Here is a 16796-nt window from a genome sequence, read left to right as displayed (position 1 = left end):
ACAGGGTTTTTGCTGTGGCTGCAGCCAGACCGTGAGCTGGAACTCCTGAAAGCATTACATCAGCTAAGGGGAAATAAATAAAGGGGATCTGAAAATCTATTCACCCCTTTTCATTCTGGTTTACAAGTTCTGCAGAGTGGCGGTGTTACTTCATGCTTTCAAAACGAGCTTTTGTTTTCTCATTTTCTCTGTAATTTGTAGGTTTTTTTAAAGGGCTTTAATATTTAAATAATAGGCCTAAATTGGGAGTCGTGCACAGTGCACAAGGAAAATGAAAGCTCATGTAACAGGCTGAGAATGTATGAACCAGAGTGATTCATTCAATCAAACAGCCATTCATGTTCCAATATGATTTGATCATTAAGCAAATTAAAAGAAAATTTCAGTTTTCACCACCGCCTGACCTCTACCTATGCTTGTTGGCTACCTCAGTGAGTGTCCACAGAGACACCACAGTGCTGCTCCTGCCAGCACTTACTTTCTACATGAAGTTTGCCTTTGATAATGTCCGTGAATAAAAGCTTTGTTAACACATTTAGTGATTCTGTCCACAGAAACGCTAAAAAGCTTTTTCCCCCCATTTATCATGCAAGGCACTGACGTTAGCAATAATCATCTAAAAAAATATAAACATGGAATACTGGAAAACACACACAAACAAACAAAACAGAACCGTGCATCATACTATATTGAGACATAGGTAGGATAGATAGATTCATACTTCCAGGCCTACTAAGCTATTTATACAATCTATTCTATCTAATGATATTACACAACCTGGGTTTTGTAATATCTCTGAATAGAGCCAAGTGTTTACTGTATCTGGTTTCTCCAGCTCAGTGTTCTGCATCAGATCTTTAATCCATTGGTTGTGTGATGGAGGGTTTGCGTCGTTCATCTGAAACAGAACTGAATGTCTAGAGAGAAAAAGACAAAGACCCTCTGAAAGTGAGCAGGAGAAATGAAATAATCTGAAACTATACCAATAGCAAGTAGGATAAGGCACAGTATTCCAGTCATAAGTCATGAAATTGTGTCAAAAAAGATTAGTGTCAGATTTTGGATCACAACATATGGTAGACAGTCGCTGGAGTCAGTTTGCACTTATCAGACATAGTGCTAAGATTTGGGAATATTACCGCTAATTTAGTTTTAGAAAAGTGTAGCCGATCGCGCCTTGAACTGCCCATATAATATGAGATATTATATCTGTCTACCATCTGAATGAATGAATATTCTGTCTGAATTTTGGAAAAAGAAGGTCACAGGTAGCAGATATAATCAGGTTATGACTGTCCAGCAATGGAGCATACCACCTTAAAACTTTACAAAAACTTGTCAGAAAAGTTTGAAACATATATAGTATATGAACTAATACTAAATGGAGTTGAAACCACTTTCCCCCAACCATAACATATCAACCATATGGTTTAAATATAATAAGTCCCAGATGAGTTGAGTGATAAAGAGCACAAGCTTAATAATACACAAATTATAATGCAATCTGAGTACAGCTACATTTAACAAGTAATGAGCAAGATATACATCCCAGTGCTTTAAGACAGCGACCTCCTCCTTGAATACTACTTTTCAAACAGTGTTGAAACTCACACTAAATTGTCTAAACTGTGCTTACATTCATTTGACCTAACTGAAACTGTAGGCTATTGTAAACCACTGTCACGTGAAACCAGTGGTGAACACCGGATGGGGAAAACAATACTGAGGTTATCCATCACCATGTCAACAATCAATATCATCATCATCAATATCACTATGTCTTTTTAGTGGCTTTGTTAGATTGTCAGTCTATCAATAGTCACAGTGGGGTTTGCCCATTACCTCACATATCTTTTTCTGTAATGGAGCTTTGAGGGTCAGCCAACACTGATGTTATTGCTGATTTTATGCAAGGACCTCCGCTGGGTCTCTAAACTTCATGTGCTTCTGGTTGTGGTTAAACTGCTGTGTGGACGGATAGTACAGACCAAATTTGATCTTCCAGATGTGAAGGAGTCAGGGGAAATGTGAATTCTTGATCTATTGTAGGCAAGAGGGCCTCTCTCTTCCTGAAAGTAGTATTTTTTTCTGAAAGTAACATAGCTTCACTATGAATAGATCTGTTATGGATCATTTCTGGTTTTGGGGCTGAACTTCTACACACTTTGTCCACAGAGAGCAATCTATCAAAACTTTCTTCCCCTAATCCCTCGAGAAGTAGTGGTCCCTCTGTCTTCTTTTGTCACCACGATTTCAATATTCTGCCTTCTGGTGTAGTTTCTCTCTCAATAGACTATTGTATTTATCCAGCGATGCTTGTGATAATTTCACACTGCTCAGTCTTCTATCGAGTTTGTTCAGTCGATCCTCCATACCTGTCCATATGTACTCAATGTGCAGTGCATAGAAACAATAGACAGCCAGCTTTCCTCACAAAATGAGTTGACTGAGGCTTGGATGTCACCCAGTACCTTTACTGTGGCTTCCATGTTTTTAGGATTAGCATCTGTTTTTGAGTTAGGTGTGGAGTTTGAGGTAGTGTTTCTCGATGATCTACTGCCTCTTTGCTCTTAAGAAGGTTTGTGTGATGTTGTAGTCACAGATCACTCAATGTGCTTTATATCAAAGCCAGAGTAACTTCAAAGTTCACTATATAAACATTTATTCAACTTCTGGTCCAACTTCACTTCCATAGAACTTTGTTACCCACAACCTCATTTATCTTGGAAGGAATCTTGCGACTGGGTCACCCTTGTCAAGTTGCCAAGCATCTGTTGAACTACCAATGTCTTCCATCTCTATTGTTTCTTACCTAACACCCCAAGATTACTATAGCCACCCATCCAGCCCATTTATCAGCTTCACTTCCACTGAGCCTGTCCCACTCCTCACTGTGCTTCACTTATCTACCAGAATGCTGCAGCTTGAACTTTATCCAGCCCCCGTGATCCAATTTGGAGTACAAAACTATTAATACTAATATCACAGAAAAAAGTATTTATACTCTTGACTCCGCAGCACAGGCCACCATCAATCTGACGAGTAATCAGTTATGTACACAGCGGGTGTCTTTAAAGCACATCAGCGATCAAGGCTGGCAGCTGTAGTGATAGGAAGCATAAAGTAGAGCAGAGTGCAGGGTAAGGTCAGTAATAACGTGCCCTCCGGGAGCAGACACATGAGATTATGTAGCACTTTGTAAAACAAGCCTATAATTAGATCAATCCAGAGGCTGAATATAAATAAAGATTTGCAGTTGCTACTAGCTGTCACATATCAGAAGAAACATCTAACATTTTTGACGTTCATTCAGAAGTTATTTTCACTCTACAAACCTTTAAAATTTTAAACCTTTTATGTATTCTGTCCACAATATAGGTTGAAGTATACTTTAAAGTCAGATAACAGGCTATGATTGCTTTTTGTGTGTGTAGCGTAAGTGGTGCATTGGAGCAAGTAATGGGAGACAATGACTAGAGAAATGGATGACTCCTCAAAAGTCACCTTGAGTGAATAGAACTCATCATTCATATCCCAAACACACACACACATGTGCACACCTATACACACACACACACACACACGCACACATCCGACCTCTGTCTCCAGAGCCGACCAAGGTCTTTGTCAACATTAAGGACACAGAGCATGTTGTACTGTGCTTGGTGACATTCATCAACCATGTCTTGTCTGCCAAATCCGCCTTCATCATCACTAAAGATGACAATAGTGACAGTGACGTATTGTGTAGCTCTACCGCTTCCTTATGCTGCACTTTTAGATTGCATGTTTAATGTGATTTATAAGTGTTCCTCACAGATTCAGGCCATTTACAGTTTGAGCTAGGGTTGAAAAAGGTGTGACCTGTTGTGTAAGACAATCCTACACCTGCAGCACAAAATTCAGATGTGAGACTTCTGGTTAGTCATGTATGCTGTTTTTATTTGCTGATAGTATTGACTTCATTGGTTGTGGTGTCACAATAAATGTCAATCATAATGGAACAGGTATCCTGTCTGAAAGTCTTTCACATACAAGAGACACTTTCGAATTTTATAAAAGCAGTATTGTGTGGCCAATTTCCAGCACTGGTTCTTCAGTCAGAAACCTGGAGGCAGTAAAGTTTGACTTAAATACTTGTACTCGGTGTTGACTAAAACTGGACTGAAATATTAAATGTCTGATCACCAAGTAACAAACAAACAAATAAACCTGACTACAGTGTGTGTGACTATCTTAGGACAACGGTTACATTTAAAAATGCCTTACAAAATGAACAGTGATTGTAACATCATCACATGTTGGGTAGGAGTCAGTGAGATTTGCTAAAATGTTCAATCTTAGACCTTCATACCAGACCAGACCCTGGGGTTACTGAACCAAGCAAGGATTCCTTTGATTGCTGAAGAATTAAGCTCTTCATTTGTAATAGGTTAAAGCTTAAAAAACATCCAATGTCTTGCCTCAAAGGAAGACATCTAGGTATATATGTTACTGCTTGACATCAATATCAGAATTGCAAGTGCAAAATGTACATACATTATGTTTGACGGTGAACTTCACTTTCTTCATCATTAATTGGCTCAACCTCCAGTTATCATGATAGCCACACAGAGTTCAAGGGTTCAAGCATATGACGAATAAAACTCTGATCAATGTCATGTAGCTTTAGTAGTTTACTACATGCAGATAATTTGGTTATATTTGTGCAGATTTGTGTGACAGTGACTGGCATTTCTGATCGGACCCAATACAAACAATTACAATCAAACTTGTTTTTTTTTTCTCTCTTGGGAATAGATGTTAGACCGATTTTTCTATTTCACATTTTTATTTTTATTTTTATTTTTGTGATTCTGAGGCTAAAATTTAGAGATGACAGGGTTTCACTTTACTTTAAAGTTTCTTTGTTTTACGCAGCTGTCCTCTGTAAGTCTGTAGCTCTTTCTTTGCATTTAGTCTTTTGATTTGGCTACAATTTGTGTTTTCTTAAAACTTACAGACATCTATGGTATCAGAGCTAGCCTGACAGCCTCCTCTCTGTGCTGGCCTCCTGATCAGTCCACTATAACTTAATTTTTAATATAACTAATGTCAAAATGACTGCTGAATAATTTCATGGTCTTTATTTAACCTCTTGATTTATGGTTCATCTTATTTTGATCTCTTTAGGTTTGGTCAGTAAGCATAATGCCACCATCTAGCAGGAAGTTGTGTGCTTTGCCAAATAATCATGTGGCTTGCCTGCAGCACACCGCCCTGTGCCAACAGAAACTACACCCGCCTATGGCAAGCCGACTGAAATGTTGGGCCAACCCAACATTGCTTCCTTAACCAGGGTAAATACGGACAGAGCTGTCAGTGCTGGAGCTATCTAACAGCATAATTAAGCCTAAGGTTGCCAGATCACCCACACATCTCACTCTTCATTAAAATAGCAGGAAGAAATACAGACCTGGCAACTCTGCTTAGACCTTAGTAGTAACACTTTAACAAAAAAATAAATAAAATAAATGACAAAACGCTTCCGACTGTTAACTATTGCAATGGAAAGTTCTTGCACTCTGACATCTGTCTATAATACATCTATTCCAATATAAATGTGTGGGATATCCAAAAGCAAGAAAGTAGATCTTGTGCTGAGAATTTTTTTAGCCAACTAAATATAAATAAAATACAACAGACATTAATGTGTACAGTTTAAGGTGAGACTACTTTCTACTCAAATAGTTCCTGACAACTCCTGACAGTTAGCATTCTTGCCCGAAGACACATTTCAGTCCTTTTTTGAATCACCTCATTAGTGTGGGATGTCTTCTGCTAACAAACTACTGAAATCTGTTACAGGGCAGTCATTGATGGAATCGGTCTTGACAAATTGGCTGGAAGAAGATTACAGCGATTGTACCAACAATGTGGCGGGACCCTGAGACCTCATGTCATGCCTTCAGGTATCTTTATATTGCCTCTAACCTCTAACCCACCGTGTCCTTCATGATTTAAGGCAACAGCCCAGACGTCTGCACTGGTAAAGCCCATGGGCTCAAACCACATTCAAACTGAGCCCTTTCATGAAAAGGTCATACTTTCCCAGTTGTGCATCTCAAAGTATTTTCATATTCAAAATCTACAGGGGGTTATGAATGTATGTGACTGCCAAACCTCAATGAAACCTCAGTGCCCTCGCCCTTGTTGCTGCCGTCCCTTCGAGACAACAGACATTCAAAGTGAAACACATCAAACTAAATGCATCCGCCTAGCGTGCTGCTTATTTCCGTACAAGCTCCATAAGACCAATTAGAAGCTATTAACAACATTCTTCATCAACAGCTCTTAGGCTTTTTTTTTCTCTTTCAGAAAATGCAGCAGCGACAGACAATGGTGCCACTTCTATTCACACACACAAGGCTTTGCTTCTTGTTATTCATCCCCACTGCCTAATGGAAGGTCAGCTACAGAGAGCACAACAGGTGTCCTGCTCAGACACACACACACGCACGCACACATACACACATCTACACATGCTTAGTGAAAGAAACCTGCTGGCTGCGGTCCACTGATTCCTTGGTGAGCGACATGCATCATTAACAGCTTTTAAACTGCAGAGGCGTCCTGCCTTCAGGATCTTATAACAGGCCGTCCGTCTCCCCCTCCTTACAACATCCCACCCACTACACACACTCTTTAAAGTGTTACTAAAGAGGCTTAACAACCCATTCCGAAAAGCCAGCATGGGGCATTTATACTCCATAAAAAAAAAAAAAAAACAAAAAAAAAAAAAAAAAAAAAAAAAAAAAAAAAAAAAAAAACTCTACAAGCTACAAATGGTAGCTCACTGAGTGCCCTTATGGAGCATACACCAGTTGATGTGCTGAGATGGCTAAGGGCAGCAGCAGGTGAGTAAAAGCATTTTCTCTACAACACACTTGTTTTCCAATAATTGTTTAAGGAGGTGTGAGAATCGTTAGAAGTGGGTAAAAGCACAGAGACTTGTGGCATCTTATGAAAGCATACATCTGTACATACTTTTAAGCGTTTAGACAAGTGAATGTGTCAGGACAGGATGACAAATCTGAAGCGGTTGAGGTGCACAGGTCTTTTCTTTGAAGCGACTGCGCGAGAAGGGCTGACGGTGAAGGTAATCCTTAATAAAAAAGACGTTTGTCGTGGTGATTTTCAACATCAAAACAAGCATTTGGACGCTTCAGCGGGGCTGCGAGCTCATGGATCACGTAACATACCATTAATACATCACACAGTGACGTATAGACTGACTTATATCTGACAATAGAGCTTTAAAGAAGTGTCACCGCTTGACGCTGATCTGGTTCGGCTGCAGGCAGAGACTGAAAGCTATAGTAGGTATTACGGGACATATATAGGTTTTTATATATAGTGAAGGCACACACAATTGTACGTCACGTATATTTCTAAAATGATATTACTGTTAGCGTCATGGAGCTGAAGTGAAATCCTCATAACTGGAATTCAGTCCAGGAGATTAAACATGCTTTAAAGCGATCAGAAAACTGTTTGGTGGCTACAGACCGATAAAAAAAAAAGAAAAAAAAAAAGAAATGGCAAATTCTGCGAGGCACAATATAAAATGGCTTCACAATCCACAGCAATGGATTGCACAGTAAAATGAATGACTGTGATAAAAGAAAATTTGCATATTTTTAGTAGTTTGAAAAGCTGCAGTATGTAAACATTATGCATTATGTACAAATCTGCAATCCTAAAATGTTTGTCCGATTAATCTATTGGTCCAAAGAGGCTACTTACTTAATTTTAAACGGAATATTGTGCCATTTTCCCGGTTATTCAGCGAAGCTGTTTTCGCAGATAAAACCTTAAAGCTTTAATTTCATTCATGCTTTCACAAAAATAATGACCAAAAACCATCATTATAGCCAGTACGGTCGTATAAAGAATATAAATTCTCCTGCGTAGCAATATCATTTATTTACAAAAAAGCGGTCACACGGCGCTGCAAAGAAAATGCAGAAATGTCCAAAGATTTCAGTCCCGAAACACTAAAAAGCAAAGCGGCATTTCTTCCCAAAATAAAAAAATCACATAACCTCAGTAAACGTACGAAGGAAAAAGGTGCAGTGTGTCTTTAATTCCCTGCCTTTGTGGCAGCAGCAGCTATAGCGAGGGCATCCCAGGCAAACCACAAAGCCAAGGGTTAAAAGACGATACCATGCTGACTCTCCCTAAACGACATGCCACGCCATTTTACCAGCTCTTTATTTCGCCGTCATCGCAAACCAGCTCCAACTTCCTGCTTCGCTTGCATGCCATTCAAGGACAAGGATGAGAGAAGCAGGGGGAGGAAAAAAAAAAAGGAGGAATCAGTGGTTCAACAACATTAAGGGAAGGTCAGTGTCTGCGGGCTTACCCTGGGAGAGATGCAAAGGGCCTGAACCTGCCAGAACCTATCGTCGGCGACCGGGTGCAGGACCTGCGAGAGACCAGAACAACAAAGACAGTTTGTGACAAAGCTGAGGCGCTGCAGTCCGAGAGGAGTGAAATCAAATGTGACATTTTTCATTTATTTGTAAATGCTTCCTTGGCGGCACACTCACTCGAAACGACAGTTGGGCTCTTACCAAGTTAAGGGGAGCTGATGGTAGAATAGAGGGATCCTGACAGAGGTTGTAATGAGATGCCGCATTAGGGCCGCTCTCTCATCCACTCTCCCCTCTCTCGCCCAGGAGCACGCCCTTCACTTTCAATCTACTACCCCGACCATTTGGAAACGGTTAACCCTATGAAAAACTACACTAACCCTCTTTGGTGCTCCGATAAAGCATTCTTTGTGGGTTTATTTTGTCAGAGATGCCTTTGATGCTACAAATGCCTTTGTCAAAAGGATTTCGGAACATTTGGAGTCTTGGGAAGGTTGGGGATTGATTCACACAATGCCTGCTTAGAAATTAGGAATGGGAGGCTGTAAAGCACTGACTTGCAGTAATGGAAAGGAAGTACATTTTCTCAAGTAGTGCACTTGAAAATTTCCATCTTATGTTACTTTTACTTCTACCTAACACTTCAGTAGAAATCGTCTACTTTACTTCTAAAGATGCTAGTTACTTTTACATAATTCATAATCACATGCTGTCTAATTCTGGAGCAGTAGCAGTTAGCAGTTGTTAGTATTTCTGTTAGCAAGAGTGATCTATCTAAACTTCTCAGACGGTTTCATTTAGGAAAGTTTTTCAGACCCAAATAGGTCAAATTTCTTTTCCTTCCACTATTTATCTCATAACCCTTTTGGATTTATGTTGTGACTTTTTTGAGGCTATCTAATGCGAAGGCTGGGAACAAAATAAATATATATGGACGTCATATTTGTGACGTTACCCCATACGCCTCTGCCACCTCCCGGCTAATCTGAATATCATCTAAAAATGTGAGCTGTTGGTGGAACTGAGGAGGCTGAATGAAGCCTTGCTGTCCACACAAGCCACCTGTAATGGCACCCACCTTGTTAATCAGAGTGGCCATGCTGTTAATTCTGCATAACTTTAAGCCTTAATATAATCTGAACAGGTGAGTTGTATATAAATCCAGCCTCAGTACAGTTGTCATGAACGGGGAAATTAGCTACAGAGACCAAAACTGTTTTTTGTACCAGACTGTAAACATGTTTATTTCTGCTGTGAAGTTGGACATTTGGACATGGAGACTTATGGAGGTTGAAATGTTTTGTAGCCAGCCTCAAGTGGCTGGTCAAGGAACTGCAGTTTTTAGCACTTCCACACTGGCTTGAGTTCACAGTCACTGTTCACACACTGGACTAAACCTTACTGTATTTAAAGTAAACTAGCTGCACCTTCAGCTACAACAGTAACTGCTTATATATTGATGTCAGTCAGATACCAATTTACATAACATTCAGCTGATAATACTTTTACTAAAGTGGGATTTTGCGTGCAATGGATTATTGTTACATCACAGTATCGATAATGAAGTCAAGGCCCTTGGTACTTCTCCCAGCACCGTTGAATTATAGGTTATATTATATATTGCATCATAACAAGTCTAATACTATATAAAGAGATGCTTTAACAACGAGAAGTCACATTAGCGCTACCAAGAGATCCTTAACATTTGACACGCAGGAAATACAAAACCCATTATCATTTAAAATGATTGAACAACCATTAAAAGTAATGATTGAGTCATAATTTTCCCCAACAAACTGGGTCAAGTTGGAAAGAGGTCTCAGTGGAGGCACTAGCAAGGAAAATGAACTATTACCCTCTACAAGTGTGTGTAGTGCCCTCTAAACTGTCCTCGCAGATTGAGAGAGTGTGCTATATAGTGGGCAGCATGTGAGCAATGAGTTATGTACTTCATTAAGCTCAAGTAATTTCCCTCCCAGATATCACGTCGCTTTCAATCCATCCTAGCAGCCGTGAGCTATATTTAGCTCTCCGGAGCACGATGCCACAGCTCATCATAACAATGTAGGTAAAAGGTGTTTGGTCGAGGCCAAGCTGAACAAGGTGTCATTACATTAGAAAGAAACATTCTGGCCTATATTGAAGAAGTAATATAGATGCATATCTGTAGGTTTATCTGTAGCGCTAATTTATCATGCTTACTTATTTAACTTATTCCTTAATAATTCTACTGCTGTAATTAGATTCATTATCAGCACCATGCTGAGTCTCCAAGATACTGTGGTTAAACTGAAATGATATTAGGCCTTCACTGAACTGTGAAACTATCTATTTCATTCTGCAAACTTATTTTCAGTGTAGGTGTTATAGTGCACCAGTACTGTTTTTGAATTGGGATGATGTAGCCACAACATGAACTCTATTTTGTTGTGCATTCAATAGTGCACAAGAATGTGGCTGTGGTGTGTTGTAAAAAATAAATAAATCAATACATAAATAAATCACCAAGTAGTATTTATTTTATCATGACCAGAAGTCACCATGAATAAAGTATAAATGTAAACTGAAATCAATATTTTTAACAACAGATCAAATTATGAGGTCTAATGTTTGAAATGTTTGAAATGATTGTTGTTTAAAAATGTCTTTAGGTCCGTCTCAGCACTCTACAGCATGCAGCTGTTTTCATCAACAAAGCTCTAATTATCCTACAGCTACAAACAAAAACATTGTGTGAAAAATATGCAAAATCCAAAATGTTTACAGAAAACAAAGAAGGGAGGTTTACCTTTTATTCCTTTTTAAAAGAGCTGCTGAATGAATGAAAGTCTGCACTAAACTAACTATGAGAGGGACAGACAGGACACAGACAGCAGACAGACAGACAGACAGACAGACAGGACAGAGACAGACAGACAGAAAGGACACAGACAGCAGACAGGACACAGACAGACAGACAAAAAGGACACAGACAGGCAGGACACAGACAGCAGACAGACAGACAGACAGATAGGACAGAGACAGACAGACAGAAAGGACACAGACAGCAGACAGACAGGCAGGACACAGACAGCAGACAGACAGACAGACCCTGTCCGCCAGTGTCTGTTAGAATAGCACCACTACTGATACTACCAATCATACATAGTATATTTACACTACCGGGTTTCAGTGTAAATAACCTATGATCAGTTATTATGCATGTATTATCTATGTATTAGTTAAATTATGTGTGTTATCATTATTTATGTTTCTGCGTGTATTAAAAAATAAGGCATACTCTATTTATGTTACGAAAGTGTTTCATTTCATTCACTGAAATGGTAAAGACGACCAAAATGCCATTCCATTATACATTTATTACATAACAAGTAGGTCCAACCAAGAACTATGATTCGTCAACAATACATAAAATGAATGTGTTCAAATCAACATGACAGCACGCCTGACTCATCACTAAGAATATTACTCCACATTGACACATCCTGGAAATATATAACATGCAAATAAATGAGCAAGTACTCTGGAAGTCAACTTTTAATAAAGCAATACATCTGATTATTTCTTTAATGACTATTCTGTGTGTTATGGAGCTGTTAGACCGCCTCGTTAACACAGGTGTGTACCTCGTTAATACAGGCGTGTACCTCGTTAATACAGGTGTGCACCTCGTTTGTGTGCAGCATGTCAGAGATCAAACAGTTCAGGGATCTCAGAGAAAATGTTGTTTTAAAAGACTAAAGGTGGACTAATATGGACTGAAGAGGAATGTTTCATTAGATAAATTAATGTGAATTTTAGAAGTGACTGCACCTTTACTAAATACATTTTGACTTTTGGACACTGTGGAGTTATTGGAAACGAGTCACAAATACAGCGCTGTTTGTTTAAAAATGTAAAGTTCACAGATTTAGGAGCTAAATCTGTCCATGGAAATATATATGTATATATTTCGGCAGATATTTTCATCACTACAAGACTGAGCTAGCAACGCAGTTTAGTGATTTTAATGTGTGTTTATTCAGTTTGGGAAACTCCACAAACGTTATTCGGCTGGGACTAGAAGTCGTCTCTGTTGCTAGGTCATTACAAAGCTTGGATTACTTGCTGGAGTAGTATACTGCGTTTCAGTATATACAGGAGTCTACTGCCATGATTGATCGTTTTCTAGGTATTAGTATTAGTCTCATATATATCCATGGAAACAGAGATTGGAAAGTAATTGGCGAGCAAAAAAAAGGTTTTATATATAGTATATTATATATTTAGTTGGTAATTGTATAATTGCAACATTACATTTGAGGGTGAGCTTTAACGTATTGGCACTTCGTTGATGCAGTCTGTAAGCGTGCCAATAATGACATCAAAGCACACTCTCTCATGTAATGTTTCTAAATTAAAACACTATACAGCATCTGTTCTAAAAATCCAAAGCTGTAGTCAGTTAAGTGCTCCTTGTCTTGTCTTGCATCAAGACAGAAGCTAATTGCAAAATCAATGGGAGAAAAGCCGTAAAGGTCACCAATAAAAGAAGAACAGATAAGAACATCGACTTCACTCATCTAAAAGTTGACACTAACATTTACACAGTGCCATGTATGTGCTCTAAATCTTCTGATATGTCCTTCTCATCATTTGTATTAAAAGGCATGATATATGAACTCCTCAACTTGAAGGCATAAATTGTTCACTGAGCTCTTTTGGTAACTAAACCAACCGGCCTCAGTGTGTTGATGGTAAAAGTGTCAGAACCACTGGATGATTGTAAAATGTACATTCCACCTCTGTAAAGTGGTTGTCCATCAGGATCTGAGCACTTCCAGGCAACATGCCAATTGTGACATTAACATATTATCTGCCACTGAAGTCACACCTATGTCAACATCCATAGGAAGCCTGTATAAGAGCCTGGCAGATGTGGTGACTACAAGCGGTACTCACAGATGTCTCAGTCACAGCAGTTGAATAAAAATAGCCTTGAAATAGCATTTTGACATCCTGACTTTCAATTTAATGCTTTGACAGTTTGAGTAAGTGGGGGGATGAGGAGACGTGCTCACAATGTGCCTTTGCAATTTAAATTTGAATACATATTTTTTAAGTTCTGTCTGTAAGGTGGGCATTAGTGGAGCTTGACATCATCAGGTAAAGAGAAACAGAAAAAAGGGTGCTTTTCAGAAGAGTGTCGGTGGGTTGGTCACACTTTACACCTGAATGCATGGACATTTACGTTAGACGGCATTCACATATTTGAAAGCAAGGACATCTCAATATGGATGTATGAGCAAGAAAAATCGAAGACTTTTAAATGCCACTGATTACATGTCAGGCCAATTCTGCACTAAAACTAAACGGCAAATTTAAAGTTATAAGTGTAGTTTGAGTAAATACATGCTGCTGTATTTGGTCTGTCATTATTAAGACAGAATAACAATAACCAATGACAATTTTTTAAATGTGTCCAAATGGACAGACAGACAGACAGTGGTTACTGACGGACAAAGTCTGCAAATGAATGGCAAAACCATAAAAAGGCTAATAACAGGCTTTGAATTTGACTCTCTTGTGGCAACGATTAAATGTGCAAGCATTTTGAACTTGGGATGAATTTTAGTGCATTCTCACAGCATTCAATAAATACACATTTAATACCTTCCCGAACAGAAAAGGACCCACAGTCCCCTTGTTTTGGCATTCCTTGGTAATTAGTGGTGTTTATTTAGTTTTTCTTTTTGATATGATATCTTGATATGATATCTCCAGAATATATTCTTTAATATTCATAAATATACTGTGTCTTTATTTCAGGTGGACAGGAAGTCAACATAAAATTCCTGTGCCATGTCCACTTGGACTCAGAGAATTAAGAACATCAACATTTTTTTATTTTTTTATTTTATCAGCAATATCAGTTATTGTTAATTTCTCAATCTGTGTCCCTTTAGAATCTAACTGTTCACAACCTAGCGTCTGTCTGTGAAATCTGCCATCATGCCAAAGCACAAGTGAGTCTGTCGGTCGAGAAATGATCAAGCTAACCTCACACGTTGTTCTCCAGCCCCATGTAGTCCAGCTACGCAGCAGTTAAGTAACACCCGACAGCTAATGCTAAAGGATACTAAGCAACGGTCAAAATCCATTGAATATACTACGAAAACGCATCATGACAATGTTTAATCTCATCACCTTCAATCGGGATTCTCCTGATCACTTGGAGTTGAGCAGCAGCTTGTCCTGTCAGTCTGCGAGACGAGCTCTGAATGTTAGCTCGGCAGCCAAACACGAGACCAAAAGCTACTAACAGGATCCATTTCATTATGTGTCATGTATTGAGCTGTAATTGCTTGACCTGACTTACCAGTAGTCACTGCAGTTGTTAGTATTGTCGTCATCATTAAATATAATGCTGCATTCGAAGCTAAGAATAATAATAACTTTGAAGTTTCACTTAAAATACAAACCCTGGCTTATTTATTCACTGCAATCCAAAATGACATTAGACATTAGTGCTGTCATTGGTGTTTAGTCTAATACTTACAATTCTCATTTTTATATAATTTTGTAGCACTCATTATGCTGGATTCTTGCATTATTGTTTATTAAAGCTTCCCATGTGAACTCCTCTCAAACAATTGTGGCTCAAACAAACTGTAATATTGAGGCATTTCATTTACATCTTATTCTGTAATTCTGTGTCTTCAAACCTGGGTTGGAAAAAGCTAAAAAAAAGTCTTTCACTGGAATTCAGTTTTAACTGATGAAAAGATTTAACCTGTGCATTATCTGGGGGGTTTATCTGATTCCTCTGTGTGTGCATATATAGCATACATTAGAGCTCATGGATCTGCAGAGCTGTTATCGCAGGTCTACCTGTCTGAAAAGTTGCAAGGATTTAGGCAAATCGTGAAACAACAACATTTTCTAACAAGGTCATTTTTATGGTGCCATGTTGTTTGACTGATATAACCTCATATAGTTGGTTGGTCAAGCACTGTTGTCTCTTTTTTCTATATTTATATGTTCCTGCAGCGTGGTCGATCTCAGAATAAAGCCATGCCCCTCACTTTTATTGTTTATCTTGGGAAGCAATGAAATGCCTGGAAGGTTTAATGAAATCTGTAGAATCTGCATGCTAAGACTGCATGCACGTGTTGTCACATCTGCAGTACAGACGTAGCATTAAACTAATATTGCACGGGGAAGTTATTAAATCAGAACCAGTCTGTAGAATCTGTATGTTAAGACAGTGTGCAAGAGTCTCCTGACACAACAGTTCAACAGCAAAATAATAACTTCAGATGCCGCATTACAGAAGATGCTATTCTACATACTGCACACCTGCCTTTACTACGCTTACATTATGGAATCTCAGCTCAATTAAGCTTTCACGTTAAGTAAAGAAAATGTAGGTTCAATTTCCCAGCAAACCTAAATAGGGGGGAGTGACCTTGCCTGACACAGTGTTAAATCGACCAGCGAGAATGTTTTTTTCTTTTTTTTCTTTTGTGGGTATCTAAAAGGAAAGGCTGTTAGAAGTCCACCATTTTCCCATTTCTCTATGTCATTGATGCCTGACAGGCTGTAATTTTCATTCTCTCACTTCAGCGGAGCCTACTGAGCTGGAGATTATGGAGATGACGGTTTGGATTTTTAAGCACCCCCCTTCATCTCGTTTTAAATCTCTATAATGTCGGAGCATAAATAAAAACAGATGCCTTTTATAAAACAACTGGGCAGTGGAGCTGAATAACATTGTGCTTCAGTGAGCTCACATTTATTACTGTCGCCGCTGAGTGAACACTTCCTCTAGTCAATGTCAATCTACATGTCAATGGAACCCCCGTTTGACAAATGGCTGTAGTGGGACCTGGATTGAAAATCTTGGGTAAAACATTAATTTTCTAATTCCCCTGTCAGTGTCAATTTCATCATTCATTCAGTCAATATTACTGTATTGTTCATGTGCAAAGGCCATTCAGGATTCGCCCACGTTAACTGATTATTGACATGCACAACTGCCGTCAGTAGGGAACAGAGCTTTAATTAAAGCTCCTAAATCAGTTCATCAGTAGTAGTGACTCAGATTAGTTTAATTTGCTGGAGGTGGGGGTGGTGTGTGTGTTAGTGACGGTGACTCGCTCGTCTTAAGTGGCAAAGTGAGGAAGGGTCAAATTGAGGGAGCGTGTCGGTGGTCATCCCTGCATTAAATGAAGCAGAGGTTTTGAATCATCTCCTTGTCTCTTTGAATGAGGATCTCTCTAACTGACAAAGTCTTACCTTTCATTGGCTTCCTCAAGGCAAGGTCAGACCATTATTGCTTTATGGTTACTGTAAGAGCTGTTTTGGAGCTTTCAGGCCCTGGACTCTGTGAGAAACACACAA

At 39.0% G+C, this 16796-nt stretch overlaps 1 protein-coding gene across 1 annotated transcript in view; it reads right to left on the bottom strand.

Moving 5' to 3' along the window:
- The window catches only part of naaladl2 (N-acetylated alpha-linked acidic dipeptidase like 2), a 504703-nt gene extending 495208 nt beyond the window's left edge, over positions 1–9495 (bottom strand). The window contains exons 1-2 of the mRNA XM_019256507.2: positions 8592–9495; positions 8405–8467 (exon numbers count right to left, since the gene is read on the bottom strand). The gene's annotated coding sequence lies outside the window, so the exon portion shown is untranslated. The remainder of the gene's footprint in view (positions 1–8404; positions 8468–8591) is intronic.
- Positions 9496–16796: the final 7301 nt, after the last annotated feature.

The sequence above is a fragment of the Larimichthys crocea genome, chromosome XVII, assembly GCF_000972845.2.
Source record: "Larimichthys crocea isolate SSNF chromosome XVII, L_crocea_2.0, whole genome shotgun sequence".
Lineage (NCBI taxonomy): Eukaryota > Metazoa > Chordata > Actinopteri > Sciaenidae > Larimichthys > Larimichthys crocea.
This window is presented reverse-complemented; position numbering and strand designations above follow the sequence as displayed.